Here is a 17281-nt window from a genome sequence, read left to right on the forward strand (position 1 = left end):
TATTTCCACAGACTCTACTACAACTACTTAATTAATGAAGAGAGTAGAGTGGGGGTATTTTTTGTTTGATTTGTTTTGGTTTTGGTTTTTTGGTCATGGATAATTCAGGGGGGAAAAAAAACTGTAAAAACCTGTGTATTTGATTTCAGAGTTTGTTAATTGATAGTTGGCTTAACAGACAATTCACTTTCCCAAAGTGTGTGGTATTTAACCTAATATTAGTGCTAATTTGCACAACAAATATACAGTAGTCTTGGAGCAAGAGATGACATAAGATCCTAAATGATACAGGGAGAGAGGTGGTAGGCTGGGATCACAGGTCAGGAAGACATGTTCCACTCAGTCCAGGAGAGAAGGCTGCCTTTCCTCTGTGGGACGCTGTTCCTCTTGATGCAAAGTCCCACGGGCTTCTGCAGTCAGGAAAGATCAATGAGAGAGTAAAGTTTGCGCAGCTCGGGACTAGCTGTCAAGGAGTCAGTAATCCCCCCATGACCAACGCTGAGAAGAACATCTGGCTTTGGGTCACAGATGGCCTAATTATCCCAGATCCTAGCTCCCATTCAGTCCCTTTAGTTAAAGGTTTGTTCCCTGTATCTTTGGAAGGTAAACTCTCTAAGAGGCTTAGGAGAAGACCAAAATCCCATACATCTAACCTAAACTTATATGTAGGGAGAGTCCAGGGAAGTAGATTCTTAGAAAAACTCCAAGAAAAGAGAAAATTATTGGAGCCCCAATAGGCTGGGGGAGAAGAAAACTTTAGCCAATGTACTCTGAAGCCTGCAAGATCTTTTTAGATGTTCTGCAAGACTCTCGCCTCTCAGTGGATAGCAAGCATGGTCATTGCCATTCTTACTGGAGTACTCGGCAGGACAAAGAATTCACAAATATCCTCATCTGTGAACCCAAGTGTGAAGAGAGGGTGCCGCCTTATACCATAATAGCATCTAAGACTAGATGAGACTTTCAAATGTATTGCAGGTGGGAAATAAATAACCGCAACCTTCCTGGAAACCTACTTGGCGTCATGTACCAAAATGTATAAAAATGTTCACACACTCTAAGTCAGCAACCTCCTCCCTAGGAATCTACCTTAAGGAAATAATCAGAAATGGGAACATAGATTCATGTTCAAGAATGTTTATCTCCACATTATCATAACAAAAAAATTGGAAACAAACTAAATATTGACAATATGAGATTGGTTGAATAGATTCTGAAACATCTGTACTGTGCAAGTTAAGTAGGCTGTTAACCACAGTAATGTTTTGAAAAATACTTAATCACATGGACAAAATGTCCATGTTAATGATGACTAATTGGATTATGGGGATTTTTATTTTCTTCTGTAGAGATGCCTGTGTTTTTCAGATTTTCTATAATTAACAAGACTTATTTATATTCAGGAGGGAAAACACACCATTGCTGAGTAACAAACATAAAGAATGTTGAGGCTAACCCTCAACTAAACCATGATTTGGGCTCCACATTCTGCTTAATGATGCATGGAGGATACGCATTGCAGGAGCATTGCACAGGATCTGACATTGATGCCGTTTTCTAGTCCTCCTTGAACAAAGTCAGACTCTTCCAGAAGGACCCAAAAAAGCATCCTGTACAGACTTTAGCCAGATGAACCAAAGTCTGAGCAGAGACTGGTGCCTGGATAGCCAAACTCAGGACTTTTTAAGCTCTGTAAAGGCTGCCTAGAAAAGATCACACCATTACTGATGGTAGCCTTGGACTTGAGAGGGCAGAACACTGTCATTAAAACAGAGCCAACTGTCCCATAGCACTTGTCGCCAGTGTAATTGTTGCCTTGCTTTCCCACGCCCTTATTCCAGGGAAAATATTGTTTGGTTGAGTTTGGGGTTTTTGTAAACTGCAGTTACCCTTTTAATGAAGATCTATATTCTCCATCTCTGTAGTAAACTCAATATGTATTCATCAGAAGGCAATGCTTTCTCTTGCCACCCTCTGAGTATCCATTAGGGTTATGTCAATCACGGCACAGGGGGGCATGTGGAAGAAGATAAAACTTCTCAAACATGAAAAAACATAAACTCCATCTTTATCCAAATCCCAGGCATGCTTTGCCAAACACTTTCCCCTGAAATTTTCAAGGCCACGTGTTTGAACGGGAAATTTAATCCACATGTTTCTGATTCATATGTACACTTAATGCATCAAAATATCATCTCTTTGAAGTCCAAATGGCCTTTTTATAGACTTCTTCCTTAGGAATGGAAAGTTGTGCTTGGCCAAGAACTAACAATTCGAACCCTCCAAAGTCCAAGTTCCTTTCAAAATTCCCAACTCAAGAGGTTGAACCAGGCTTTGAAATACACCCTCTGTCCCCCCAGCCACCCCAATGTGACTGTAAATTTTGAGATACTTCATTCCACCATGCCTTCTCAATCTTGATCATATACGTTCATGGAGACTTCCAATGAAAGTCAATTTAAAGCTATCTTCCAGTGAACTGCCACAATAATGCTGTGAGGGAGAACAGACAGAGGAAGAGCTAATGCTAGCCGCCCCCAGCCCCTCCAGGAACCTGAGAAGAGAAATCAAGAAATTGGCCAAGAGTGACAAAGTGGTTGGGGATACAGCCAACGATTTGGTCTCAAATACACATTGGGGGTGGGATTCCAGGCTTTCCCTTGGAATCCTAGTGGGAAAACATCACAGTTGGAAAATTTGGATTCAGAGCTTCCACAGTTCTCTATTCCCAAATGTTCCACTGCAAACACTGCTCCAAACCTCATGCTCAATGGGTGGGACTATACGGCCAAGGACTTTCTTCAAATCTCTTATCTGAAGATGATTTGAAACATAAATCAATGCTGTCAAAACTGGAAGCTGGGAAAAGCATTGGGAAACGTGGGAGACAATTATCCATTTCATGTAATATTTCTATCAAACTGAGCCTCCCCACCAGCTGGGTGCCAAGTCATTGACGGTTAGTGGGCCCAACAGGGTGGGGTTGTCCATGTTAAACAGAGAGGAAATCTTTGCCTCAGAATCCCTCTCTAATTAGATGGTCTCTAATCAATTCATTGTCATATCCACCATAGTGTTTGGTGGATAGTGGTCATTAAACTTTTACTGAATAAATTTTGTGTGCCTATTTAAAACAAAATATAATGGACTCTTGTTATTCTTTTGAACATCTCCTCTACCTCTCTCCCAAATTTGTACTATATACTTTTAAATTTTCCAAAATTTAACTGTAGAAAAAATATCAGCACCATCTCCTCCAATATCCCCGCTATTAAGCATTATTTTGTAAAAATAAATCAAATCTGTATCTTAAGCAATTTGCCTGCCCTCTATCATTAATCATTTCAAGTGAATGGATAAATGGTCATTTGCAAATGGACAAAAAACACAGAGAATGAGGCTGCAAATTCAGTTAATCTTGCCTTCTTAAGATAATAATGAAAGTGTTTATCAACTCAAAGATAATGTATTTTAAAAGATCCAGTCATGTCTAGATTAGAAAATAAGGAAAAACCGTGTCTTATCATTTCCAACCTTTTTAGGTTTTTGTATGAACTTCACCAATCAAAACATAATAGTCTACATTTGAGTTTATAAAATGAGTTCACAATGTTTTTTTAGACTATTGCTTATCAAAGTTTGGTTAACCCAAGAGTTGGGATAAAAGAAATAAGGTGTTCCTCACCCTTCTAGTTCCTGGATTGAATCCACATCTTGAGTTTTTTGTAAGCCAAGAGCTGGAATAAACTAGCTAGATCACCATTCTTTTTTCACGTGGTTTTATTGCCATAACTGCCATATGTTTTAGAGAACCAACGTAAGTGATACTTCTGTTATCCAGGTGGACTACTGCATAACAAGTTGGATACAGCACTTAAAGGTCAGCATCTTCTGTCTATGGCTTAAACCTCTGAGTACCAGCATCTCCCAAAAAGTCCTTCCTCTTAGTCTCTTATGGGACAGTAAGAGATCTTAGATATGATCTGATTCTATGGCTTTTTTTTTTTAAATTGTCATGGGTTTTTTGGGGTTTTTTTGTTTTTTGTTTTTTTTTAAGATTTATTTATTTATTTATACAAGCACTGGGTACAGTCAGAAGTGCGGGAGGGTGAGCGAATTCACCAGAGCCAGAGCAGGGAACCAAACAGGCAGACTGACGAAACACACTGCTGAGGAGAGCAGTGGGCGAGACAGGAGAGGTCTGCACACCATGTGGGACCCTCGCCGGTGGCTGGGGATTGAACCAGCACTGCAGAGTCTGCGGACAGCTTCGCAGCCCAGTGCTCAACTGCGGCGCCACCAGGGGAGGCCCTAATTCTATAGCTTTTAAACAATGTTTAGCACTCATTCTTTTCTAGCCATTATTAAAATCTTATCCAAAAAAATGGCCTCTCCAGTGGCGCAGCAGGTTGAACGCCGCGCTGTGAAGCTGTCTGCAACATTTGCAGTGCAGGTTCAATTCCTGGCTGGCCAGGGAGATACCCACATGGCGTGGCAGACCTCTTCTCTTGCATCCGCCGCTCCCCTCAGCAGTGTATTTTGGTTGTCTGCCTGTTCTGCTCCCTGCTCTGTCTCTGGTGAATTCTCTCACCCTCCCACACATCTGGCCTGTACCCCAGCTCTTGCATAAAAATAAATCTTTAAAAAAAATTCTTATCCAAATGTTCAGCATGTAAAGTTCATGCTCTTGAATGGGTTCCAGTTGAAAATCAAGTAGTGGAACACTGGGATCTCCCTGTATAATTGGTTATGAAAGGTCTCAAAGTCTGACCAGACCTCCTCTAAACACCAGGTGCTGTCAGTTTATTCCTCAAAGACCAAAAGGTAAAATGACTCACCTAGCATCTCTAAAACTGGAGATAGACCAAGGCTAAACCCCAGGTGTCCCAACTTTTTCTTGAGCGTGTGGCCCACTATATTACATTGAAATCTGCCAGCAGGGCAAGATTCATTCTCTAAATCAGCAGCCCCATGACTGCTACTGCCTAAACATTTCAATCACAAGTAAAATGGTCAATGTATGGGAACAATAACCTTCTTGGATCAAGATAAAATCATGAATAGCAGATAATGTAATCATTTGGATCAAGCATTGGCAAACGTTTTCCCATAAAAGGCCAGATAATAAGGTAAGTTTAGGTTTTGCCATATGGTCTCTGTTGTAAGAATTCAGCTTTTACTGTGGTCACAGATGACACGTAGAAGAATGAATTTAGCTGTATTCCCATAAAGCTTTCTTTATGGACTCTAAAATGTGAATGTCCAATAACTTCACATGTCAGAAAGTACTACTCTTCCTTTGATTTTTTTCACCCAAGTTTAAAAATGCAATCACCATTACTAACTCACAAGCTACGGAAGAAGAGGCAGATTGGCTCATGAGTCAAAGTTTGCCGACCTCAGTATAAAAGAAAACTTTGCTCTACAAAACATTTAAGCAGGATTGAATAGGACATGCATGTTCTTTAAGTGCTTAGCACATAGCTTTGAGAAGAGTTCAAACATGCAATTATTTCTTGAGAAATAGCAACTGGGTTGTCTTTAATTCAAGTCTTGAAGACCTAGCAGAACCCCACTGGGAAAGAAGTAATGCCTCCTTGCCTTTGATTGGGAAACTGTGGGACTGGTGCCCTATTAAGGGTGGAAGCTGGTGAACTAAAGGAAGCGTCTGAGGCTCTGCATGGAAGCAGATAGGTGAGAGTCTGGCCATGGTGGCAAGATCACATAAATCTGATGCAGGGACCACTTTCAGCAGATCAACTGAAGACAGTGTCTCATTTCGCTGTAGATTCAGAGGTATAATCAGAGGAGCCTGAGAGTCACTTATTTGATTTTTTTTTAAAGATTTATTTATCCATGTCTATAAGAGCTGGGGTACAGGCTAGAGATGCAGAGGGTGAGAGGACTCACCAAAGACTGAGAGGGGAACAGAACAGGCAGACTGGCTGAAATACACTGCTGAGGGGAGCAGCTGGAGAGACAGGAGAGGTCTACTGTGCCATGTGGGTTTCTCCCTGGCCTGCCGGGGATCAAACTCATGCTGCAAAGGCTGCGGACAGCTTCACAGTGCAGTGCTTAACCCCTTGTGCCACCAGGGAGGCCCACTTATTTGATTCTTAAATCAGAATCATTTATTCATTAGCTGGTAGCTGGCATGCTTATAACCATCATGGTATTACCTAGCATGAGCCAATAAGGAAATGTCAATATGTTGTATTCCATCTATTGGGAAATGGATGAGTTTTCCATGGAAAAAAAATTTGAAAATAACTAGTTGTGTCAATATAACTCATGGAATTTGGCCCTAAAATAACTTATTCAATGGGGCTTAATGGATACTCTTAGATGAGAATTTGGATAATTTGGATAATCTCATGATTTTTTTGATAATCTTAAGGAAAAAGAAAGATCTCCAATCTATTACTTTAAATGTCCAATTCCATGTAACGTCAGTCTTACAGTATAGTTAAGATTTCTCAGACTTCTCACCCCTAGCCCAAGCTAGGCCTATATACATAAGCAACATAAAGTCAGGAAATGGCTAAAGACAGTTTAGCCAGCTTCATGGTTCTCTAAGGTACACTGAGTAGCTACTGGAATATTTCTTGCCTCAAACAAACTACATACCTCAATGCTCACAGTATTCATGCAAGTTGTTCCTGCAGTCTGTAATAACTCCTCTTTCTTCCCCATGTCAACAAAAAGTCAAATGGGATGGGAAGTTAGGACAAGCTGAGCACAGAACATAACTTGCTGTGGAACAAAAAGAAGAGAAACTAGAGATGACCAACTTCACTCCTTAAGCTGAGATCAAGTTTTAAAGCCCCAACTCCCCTCCTATCCACTTCTCATTCCTAGGTAAACTAGGAAGACAAATAAAACTAAATCTCTAGTGCCCCAACCACATACACATGCACACACAGATACATACACAGCCACAGAGCAAACAGGCAACACACATGACTAGGGAACAAGGAAAGTTGAACACAAGATAGAAAAGCGATAATGAGAAGGACAGAGTCCTGGGACAGATATAAAGGATACAGAAATAGAGAAGCTCTCAGAGAAAGACTTCACAACAACAATATTAAAAATGTTAAATGAGCTACTGAAGGCCAGTCAAAGTCAGATAGAAAGGTGCAAGACCTTAGGAAGTAGACCCAGTAACAAAGAGAGTTCTTCACCAAAGAGACTGAATATTTAAAAAGATCAAAAGAAAGACTGAATGAAATGCAGACAAATTTAGAAAGTGCTTTAAATAGAACTAAACTGGCAGGAGAAAGAATTTCAGATATAGAAAACGCAAATGATCAAATAACCCATTTAGAAAAAGAGAGAATCAAGATAAATGAACAAATGAGGAAACTCTATGAGAAATATCAGATTCAATCAGAAAAGGAAACCTAAGTGTAGTCAGGACCCTAGAAAGTGAAGAGAGAAAACTAGGAGCAGAAATCCTATTCAAAATAATAATAACTAAGAATTTCCAGAACCTAAAGAATGAATTAAATATGGATGTCCAAGAAGCTCAAAGAACACCCAAATTTTTTAAGTTCAGAAACGCTACCTGGGCACATCAAAGTCAAACTACCAAAAATTAAAGAAAAAAATTTTCAGGAACCAAGGCAAATAAAATAACTTACAAAGGCTTCCAAATTAAAATTTCCCAGACTTCAACAAGAAAGAGAGTGGAAGAAAGTGTTCAAAATCCTAAAAGACGAGAATTACCAGCCAAGAATTCTCTATCCTACAAAATTACCACTCAAGTATGAAGGTGAAATAAAGGCTTTCCCTGATGAACAGAAGCTAACAGAGTTTACCACTACCAGACATGTCTTTCAAAGAGTTGTTCTACAAAAAAAAAAAGGTGAAACACAATGCCTGAGCAAAATGACAATAGCAACACAAACACGGAAGCATAAGCAAGAATATTATGAGTCAACAACAAAACACTAAAGGGAGAAAAAAATAGAACCTGTATAGTTAAATGTCAGTGAGCAGACACCAGCTCATAAAGGACTTAAGACATAGGAATTTAAGTAAAATCCCCATGGTTACTGCTAACCAAAAAGCCAGAATAGACACCCATAGATGAAGAAACAAAGAAATTGATAGAAAGACTAAGGAAAGCCATCCAGGAAGAGCAGAGAGAAACAAATAGAAAAGGAAACAACAGAAAAATGAAACAATCAAAAATCAAAACCAAAATGACTGATAATAACCAGATCATATAAATAATCATCCTAAATGCAAATGGTCTGAATTCACCAATTAAAATACATAGACTGATAATTTGGGGGGAAAGTTTCTGCCATCAATACTTTGTGTACAAGAGACCCATCTAAAACTGAAAGACAAAAATAATAGGTTGAAGTAAGGTCACACATGCTAACAACTCACAGAGAAAAGGCAGAACTGCTCTTCTTGAATCAGACAAGCTAGACTTTCAAGAAAAAAGGTAGTCAGGGACAAAGATATGTGTGTGGGGGGGGCGGGGTGGATATCAAGGAAACATCTGAGCAAGAATATATAGCTGTAATTAATTTTTATGCACTTAATATAGGACACCTAGTTACATAGCAACTATTAACAGATCTAAAAGAATATATCAACAAAAACACAATCACTGTCAGAGACTTTACACCACTGACATAAAGAGATAGATTATCCACAAAAATTAACAAAGAAATAAAAGTTTAAATGTAGTGGTAGAACAGATGGATTTATTGGACATTTATAGAGCTTTCCATCCCAAAAGAAAAGAAAACACTTTCTTTTCCAGTACATATGGAACATTCTCAAAAACAGATCATATACTAGGACATAAAACATGTTTCAGAAAATATACAAAATATGAATTATATCAAGCATCTTCACAGACTACAATGCCATAAAGCTAGAAATTAACCACAAAAAGGATTCTGGAATAAACCAAAACATGTGGAGACTAAACAAAACACTTCTGAACAACTCCTAGGTTAATGAAAAAATCAAAGAAGAAATTTAAAAGTATCCAGAGGCTAATGAAAATAAAGAGACAAGCCATCAGTCCCTGTGGGATGCTCTAAAAGCAGCACTATGTGGGAAGTTTATAGCAATGCAAGCTCACATTTAAAAAAAAAAAAAAAAGAGCAAGGAAAATCTCAAATAAACAATCTAACTCTATAGCTGAAGAAACTAGAAAAAAGAAGAACACAAGCAACTAAAAAATAGTATCAGGAAATAGGGCCTCCCCAGTGGCGCAGCTGTTGAGCGCTGGGTTGTGAAGCTGCCCACAGCCTCTGCAGCGCCAGTTCGATCCCCGGCTGCTCCCTGGCCACCAGAGGAGGGTCCCACATGGCGCGCAGGCCTCTCCTGCCGCCCGCTGCTCCCCTTAGCAGTGTACTTCCGTCCTTCTGCCTGCTCTGCTCCCCGCTCTGGCTCTGGTGAATTCTCTCACCCTCCCACGCTTCTGACTGTACCCAGTGCTTGTATAAATAAATAAATAAATAAATAAATAAATAAATCTTTTAAAAAAAAATAGTATCAGGAAATAATTAAAAATTTGAGCAGAAAAAAAAAATGAAACAGAAAAACAAAAAGTCCAAAAGATCAGTGAAACCAAGAAGTGGTTCTCTGAAAAACTAAACAAATTCACAAGCCATTAGCTAGGCTTGCAAAGAGAAGAAGAGAGAAAATTCCAATCAATAGAATCAGAAACGAAAAAAGGAGAAATTACAACAAATACTGCAGAAATACATAGGATCATAAGAAGCTAATACTTTGTCTCTATGCAAACAAACTGGACAACTTAGAAGAAATGGACAAATTTTTGGACTCATACAACCACCCAAGTTTGAATCAGGATGAAACAGACAGCTTACATAGTCCAATTACAAGTGCTGAAATTAAAAATTATAAATCTTCCTAGAAACAAAAGCCCAGGGTCAGAGGACTTCTCCAGTGAAATTCCACCAAACCTTCAAATAAAAGCTAATACCTATATTATGCAAACTCTTCAAAAATATTGCAGAGGGAGGAAAACCCCCCTTATACATTCTATGAGGCCAATATTATCCTAGTCCCAAAACCAAACAAAGTCAGTATAAAAAAAGGAAAGAAAAATTATAAACCAATGTCAATGAATGAACATAGATGTAAAAAATCTTCACAAAATCCTAGCAAACCAGGGCCTCCCCGGTGGTGCAGCGGTTGAGCACTGGGTTGCGAAGCTGCCCGCAGCCTCTCCAGCGCCGGTTCGATCCCCGGATGCTCCCCGGCCACTGGAGGAGGGTCCCACATGGCACGCAGACCTCTCCTGCTGCCCGCTGCTCCCCTCAGCAGTGTACTTCGGTCCCCCTGCCTGCTCTGCTCTCTCACCCTCCCGCACTTCTGACTATACCCAGTGCTTGTATAAATAAATAAAAATCTTTAAAAAAAAAATCCTAGCAAACCAAATACAGCAACATATCAAGAGAATCATCCACCACAATGATATGATCCAGCAATACCTCTATTAGGTAGTCATTCAAATAATATGAAAATCTAATATGAAAAGATTTATCTACACCTATTTACATAGCATCACTACCCACAATTGCCAAGTCACAGAACTTACTTAAGTACCCTTCAAGAGACAAATGGATAAAGAAATTGTGGAATATATCTACTCAGTGGAATATTACACAACTGTGAAAAAAGATCAACTAGTGGCAAAAGATCAACTAGTGGCAAAAAATCAACTAGTGGCAAAATTTGGGACAAAATGAGTGGATCTTGAGGTGACTGTGCTAAGTGAAATAAGTCAAAAAGTTAAAGGTAGCTATCAGATGGTTTCACTCCTCTGTGAAATATAAATAACAAAAAAAAAAACATACACAGGCAAAGTATAGTAGGAATTAATCTTGAACTCACTGAAAAAGCATAATGGTTACCAGAGAAAATGGGAAGAAATGAGAGGTGGGCCCTGTTTATTGCAGCACTATTTACAATAGGTAAGCTATGGAAACAACCCAAGTGCCCAAAAATAGATGACTGGATCAAGAAGATGTGATGTATATACACAATGGCATATTACTCAGCAATCAAAAAAGATAAACACATGCCATTTGCAGCAACATGGATGGAGCTGGAAAGGATCATGCTCAGTGAAATAAGGCAGGAAAAAAAGAAGAAAAAATCAGATGGTTTCACTTATAGGAGAAATGTAGAGGGTTCAAATAAGGGATCAGGAAAAAATTAATTATAATAAAGTAAAAATCAAAATCAACAGGCAACTATAACCAGAGACAATCTGCAGGGGGGGAGAAGGAAGTAGGATCAAAACAGGGGTGGGAAGAGCACAAGGGACTATGATGATGGTTCACAGGTGAATGGGTGCTGGAATTTCACAGAGACTATAACTGAGATGAAAATGCATACATTGTATAAAAATGAAAAATGATGAAAAAATATATAAAATAAAATAAAAAATATAAAATATATAAAATAAAATTTAAAAATTTTTAAAAATAGAAATGAGGGATGGAAAATTGACACAGGTGGTCTGATGGTGAATTTATGGAAAAGCAAAAATGACCCCCCCAAAAATCAGAATTTAAAAATAAATGTGATAGCAAGAACAAAATAGATATCTGGAGGTCACAGGACTTCTTAGGGAACTGGGAGGTGTAGATGTTGCAGCTCAAAAACCAGGAGCCTGTTAACATTCCAATCTTCATCGGAGGATTTCTAACATCCGAGGAAGTCCTCTCTCCCAGGCCTTCTGGGAGCAGCCCAGCACCACGCTCAGGGCTTGGAGGCCATCAGTCCGGGACTGAACGCTGTCAAGAAAAGCATCCCAAAGGCCATGGGATCCTTTTGAGAGGTGGAGACAATTCAGAAGCTACAGATTCTCAAGGTCAGGAGACCTTACCCAGAACCTGACCTTCAGGGCGCATTTGTCAGCACCTCCTGCTGTCACATTTATCTGCCTTAGTCCCAAAATCAGCTCCAGATTCCCCGCCGCTTATGATTGTTGTCCGCCACTTTACTACGTTTGGAATCTGGGTCTCTTAGTCCGTTTGGGGAGATCCTTCCACCCGGCCCTGCCCTCTGGCGATGACCAAACACCAGGACAGGAGGCGGCTCTGGGAGGGTGGTCCCCAGGACCTTTGTAGGCAGGCCCCGGCTTCCCTGTGGCAGAGGAAGCTTGAAACCAGGAGAAGGAGCCTGGCCGTGGGTGTGCGCGCTCCACACCCGGCTGATGCCTGCGCGCCTCTGTGCGGACCCAGCTTTGAGCCTCTCGCTTTGCAGCGCGGCCAGGTGGGGCTGCACTCAGCCTTCTCCAGTGAGTCCTGAGCGAGTAATAATACCTGTATCTGCGCCGTGAGAAGAGTGATCAGAAAGTACTGCTTTCTAGAACCTTCCCCCTCCATCTCGTCCCCCTCCCCCCTCAAATGGTGACCGTTGCCTGGTGTCCGTTTGTGTTGGAGACCGAGGACTCCACAGGAATCTGGGCGGTGAAGGATGGCTCCCCAGGTCACTGGCTCCTGAGGTAGAGTTGTAGGAACGGATGAAGCCAGGGAGGGCTGCTGTCTGCTCCCTTCCCTCCCATGTCTTCCCCGTGGATCCTGAAGTGGTAACAGGCGCCCTGAGGCGGCGCTCAAAGCCTTGAGACAAGTCTTGGGTTCCCCTGGAAGCTCCTTTCCACCTCCACCTTAGTGGCTTTTGTAGTGACAAGGAGACTGATGGGAAGAAGAGGCATAAAGTTGAGCAAAAGATGTCGCTCCAGAGCTGAAACCTGTGAAAAAGTCGAGGAGGAGACTGGGCTGAGGACACAAGCCTTCAAACTCGGAGTCTCTGGCAGTGGAGGCCAGGCCTACCATGTTACAAGCCCTGTGCTTGGTGGCATTTAATAAAAATCCAAACAAGTTGTCACTGGTGGACATGAAAGACTTCCTTGACAAAGGTCAAAAGAGTGAGTCCCCCCAGCTTTCATTTGCCCTGGGGGGACTGAAGGCTTGCTTGCCTCCAGGGAGAGATGCAGTCCCTTGGAGATGCATTAGAAGCCCCCCAATCCCAAGTGACCAATGGGAAAACATGTTCCAAACATCTCAGACCCAAGTAGGCCACCTTCAGAAGAAATGAATGGATGGTCTGGATGAGAACAATCATCTTGGGCAAGGTTTAGGATGGCTGTCCCAAGAGAGGGAGGGGTGGAGGCAGACAGTGCGGGGATTGCAGGAACAATGAGATTTGTCCAAGTGCTTGCACACAGGGATGGAGCAGATGCTGAATGACAAAGTGAGCCAATTACATTCTCTGACCAAGGTCACCCTGAAAACCATCAATCTGCCTGGTCTCTTTAAAGAGCAGCACACAGAGGTTGACTCCTCGAAAGGAGAGGAAAAGAGAGAATCAGGAGTTACACATCTCCCAGACTGTCTTTCTGTGAGGATCTGAAACTTCTCATTTGTGAATTTAAAGTGTCCTTGAAGAGGCAATCAGGAGAGAAAGGAGGGCTCTCTAGGAAACTGGGTGAAGAAAATCAAATGACAGTGAACAAATAAAAAGCCTCCAAATGGAGCATACATCTTTGGAATCTGAAAATTTCCAGCTCAGAAGTGAGATTCAGAAGCTTCGCCTGAAACTCTAGCCTGAGGCACAGATGAAAACCTCAAAAGAGAAAGAACCCCACTGCACAGTCATGGACAAGAAAGATCTCAATGTGGCTGGAAGCCAGGAGCTCACCCTCTACAAGGAGATGCCAGTGACATGGAGGAAGAGCTGGAGAGGACCACCTCCAAGACACACTGTCTCCTCTGAAAACCAAGCTTAGGAAAGATGGACGGCTTCCCTGTGCAAGGAGAGAATGCTCCACCAGTCAAGCAAGGACAATGACCACTTCAGACAAACACAGGCCAACATCCAGTTCACTTTCCAGACTTTCTGAAGGGCAGCTTTTGCTACTGCTGCTCCACACACAGTCTACAGAGGTCCAGAAATACCAGAAGGTTCCCAGGTCATCATGTCCCTGAGAAGAAGGAAGATCCCTTTGAAAGAGTCACTTGAAGATTCAAACTTCACAGCAGCCAGACCTGAACTCCGACCCACAATCTGGAAAAATACACCACACCAGATTCTTTTGATTTCTCTTCCCAGCCTGACTCATCATTTACTTGATGCCACAATGTCTCAGATTTAAGTTTATAGCATTACAATGCCAAGGTAGATATTTTTTCTAATATAGATTCATTTAATGTCACTCCTATCATTACCTTATGTTCAAATCTTTGGCTCCCATACAAATAGTGTAACTATTGTTTTTTGATTTCAATAAAAAGTTTCACTTTTACTTAAATATATTCAATAATTGGCCAGGGGAGTAGTAGTAGTGATAATATTTGATCTAACCTCAAAAAATTATATGATTTGTATAACATTGAGGCTTATAAATACATTGAGCCTTACAAATCCTGCCATGCAAAATTTTAATCCTTAGAACAGGGTAGGAAAAAGTTAGAACTTTCAAGTCTGCATTTGGTAATAAAGAATATCTACTTAGACCTATGTACACTCTGGCTGGCATGTCAGGGATGATCTATCTGCCAGTAATCAATTTGAGTTGGGAAATAAAAATAATTATAGACAACATTGCATGAGAACTAGGGGCTGAGTCCTTTCCAACGCAGGTTGCTATTGTAGAATTTCAAGATGACATTTTACTTCACCTTAAGGAAATAATTGTATTTAATAAGGTGGTAATTACTGGAGGGCCAAGTTTCTGGAAATCAAGCTTCTATCATCTGATGCATAACAATACAAGCAAGATCTGTTTGTGGCTACGAAAGTCATAGCCCCCAAAACTTAATTTTCCAAAAATGTGAAATAACTTCAACAAAGGAATCTAGTTAAATTGTAGTCAGACATTACATTTATTCTTAGAATAAGTGTATATATTTATGACTTCTGTTTTGCCTTCTTCTAGTTATAGATCGGGCTTGATTTGTTTCATTACACAAATTGTAGGAAAACACTCTGGATGACCCTGACCTCGCTATAGAGTTAACCAAAAAAGAACTTGGTAGATTTAATTTATGAACACAACCAAACACAGCCAAAACATTTACTCTTTTTTAAATGACCATTTCATTGACAGAAGAAGCAACTTAGCCAAATAAAAGGTAAATCTGCCATCGACTTTGGATCCAGATACCACTGACTCTGTCTTTGCTTCCAAGCTAACTTGAGAGAGACATTTCCCCTCAGCCCCCACTGCTAGAAGACTAAAGAGAACTATTCCAAGTTTCTAAACGAGTCTAGAAACACAGCCCCACAAAGGCCCCTCTGCCAAATGAGGCTTTTCCATCCTCGCAACCTCAAGTGAGAGGGACAAAGCATGGGCTCATGGGTCTATCTGAGCAGGTCTGGTGGATGCAAAGAGCTGATTTATGGGAGAATGGAGTGGGAGACACTTTTAAATGTACCTTTTATCCCTCCATCTTTGAGTTGAACTTAACTATCAATACATTTAAGGTAGAGAAGGGTATTGCCCCACCCCCATATTTTTGTATTTGTTCAGAACAAGCAACCACATGTCAGCATAGCAGGCACAACAGTAATTTGAGAAGTAAATATTTCTGTCCACTCACCTGCTGGGCATCACAGAGGCCAAAATTCAATCTCTTGACCAAGTTAAATTCATTTGGGTATTTGTTGTTTTAAGAAATTCAGATGCTCTGATCTGTGAATGCTCCAAATTGTTTGGCGTAGCAGAAAAAATGTGAGTAGGAAAATCATCCTTTGGCCCTGAGTGAAAGATGATTTACATAGATAATCTCCAAAAGACAGACATAGGGAAGGGACAGCCACACACAATGGATGGAATTTGAAGGTCTGGATTAGATGCCTGGCTTTGCTATTAATGGGTCTTGACTCTGAACATGTGTTTTCATCTCCTTTATCCTTATGTGTAAACTAAGAGACATAGGTCTCTAGATGAAATCTAAGACTGCTTCTAGCTGTATACCTCTGATTTTGGAAAGGGATATAAAACAGCCATGTCACACAAGTAGTATAATTACAAATGCCATAAGAAACAGTCTCATTTGTAAATAGAATTGTTGTATATGAACAGTTAATAGCATCCCAAATGCACAATTTTCACTGCAAAACAATGGTTAATTAAGTTGGCCATGAGTCTTTGAAATTCAATTAATTTTCAACTAAATTTGTTTATGCTCTTACTATTTCTAGTTTTACTTCATTGCTTTCTAACTCATTTAAAAAAAAAAACTCAAATAAGTAATGCTATTTTGTCAATGTGATGAAATCACATCTCAATCTCCATCAGGCAGGACCCCTCAGTAATTTTTTAAACAAAGTTTCCGCACATAAGAAATATGTTAAAACCTGTCATGTTTGTGGATTCATGTATCACTCTCTGAATACAGTGATAGATACTACCTGGATGCAAAGACATATCTTAGTCATTACTTTGTTTAGGCTCCTATGTTGAAAATGATAATAAAAATTACATGGCTCTAATTTCAAACATGCAGGCATTAAAAAAAACTTGCTAAATTTTGAACCACTTCTTTTTCTTTCAAACACATCAAAACAAGTTCAGAAACTTCAAATCACTTATTGTTCTTATCACAATGTTGCAGGTTAAAGGAAAACATGCTGTGATTAGTGTGGGATGTTTTTCAGGGAAAGTTCTCAATACCTAAGAGAAGAGACTAGAGGTGGGATTGAGAAGAGTGAGCAGTAATGCAGTTTCAACAAACACCTCTATCAATCCCAAGGAAACTCTGAAATTGGTATTACCCTTCAGAGTTGGCTCAAGTTGAAGAAAATCAGCTAGAAGATTAAATCCTTTGGTTCTGAAGTGGGTTTTGTGACTCATCACAGCATACACTACAGTCCCTTATGGAGGCAATTCTAAATTGCTAATGTTCCAGTCATTTTGTTACAGCCAATATTTGTTGACTATATACCATCTGCTAAGTACTGTAGCAACCACCAAATCTTACATATGTCCTTGCTTAGAGTTTAGGAAAATAGACATTAAGATTTTTAAAAAAAATCACACAAAAATTTTAGGTAACACCAGAGAAATTAGGCTAGTCAAAGAGATCATTCTTAAATTTGACATATAGAGGGATAACTTAATTCTGTGAAACTTGAAACAGGAGAACTTGAGTTATGTCTTTTAGGTTTCTAGGATTTTGATGGGCAGAAAGGAGAGAAAGTCATTCTGGGTATAAGAGTGGCAACAAAAGACCAGAGGGGAAAATGCATGGCATCTGGAAGTCATCTT

The 17281-nt window shown here is 40.1% G+C and overlaps 2 long non-coding RNA genes across 3 annotated transcripts in view; both read right to left on the reverse strand.

The window, feature by feature from the left end:
• The window catches only part of LOC129144723 (uncharacterized), a 143618-nt gene that overhangs the window by 30687 nt on the left and 95650 nt on the right, over positions 1 to 17281 (reverse strand). The window lies entirely within an intron of this gene.
• LOC119261121 (uncharacterized) lies at positions 63 to 12422 on the reverse strand. 2 transcript variants are annotated; one of them, XR_005128930.2, is made up of 3 exons: positions 11894 to 12321; positions 6628 to 6753; positions 63 to 410 (listed from the first exon to the last, which is right to left on the reverse strand). It is a non-coding gene; the product is annotated as an uncharacterized LOC119261121 (long non-coding RNA). The 2 variants fall into 2 exon arrangements; XR_005128929.2 differs by lacking the exon at positions 11894 to 12321 and adding an exon at positions 12333 to 12422 and having other exon boundaries at positions 64 to 410.

Source organism: Talpa occidentalis, unplaced genomic scaffold, assembly GCF_014898055.3.
Source record: "Talpa occidentalis isolate TD23 unplaced genomic scaffold, MPIMG_talOcc4v2.1 talOcc4.6, whole genome shotgun sequence".
Classification (NCBI taxonomy): Eukaryota; Metazoa; Chordata; class Mammalia; order Eulipotyphla; family Talpidae; genus Talpa; species Talpa occidentalis.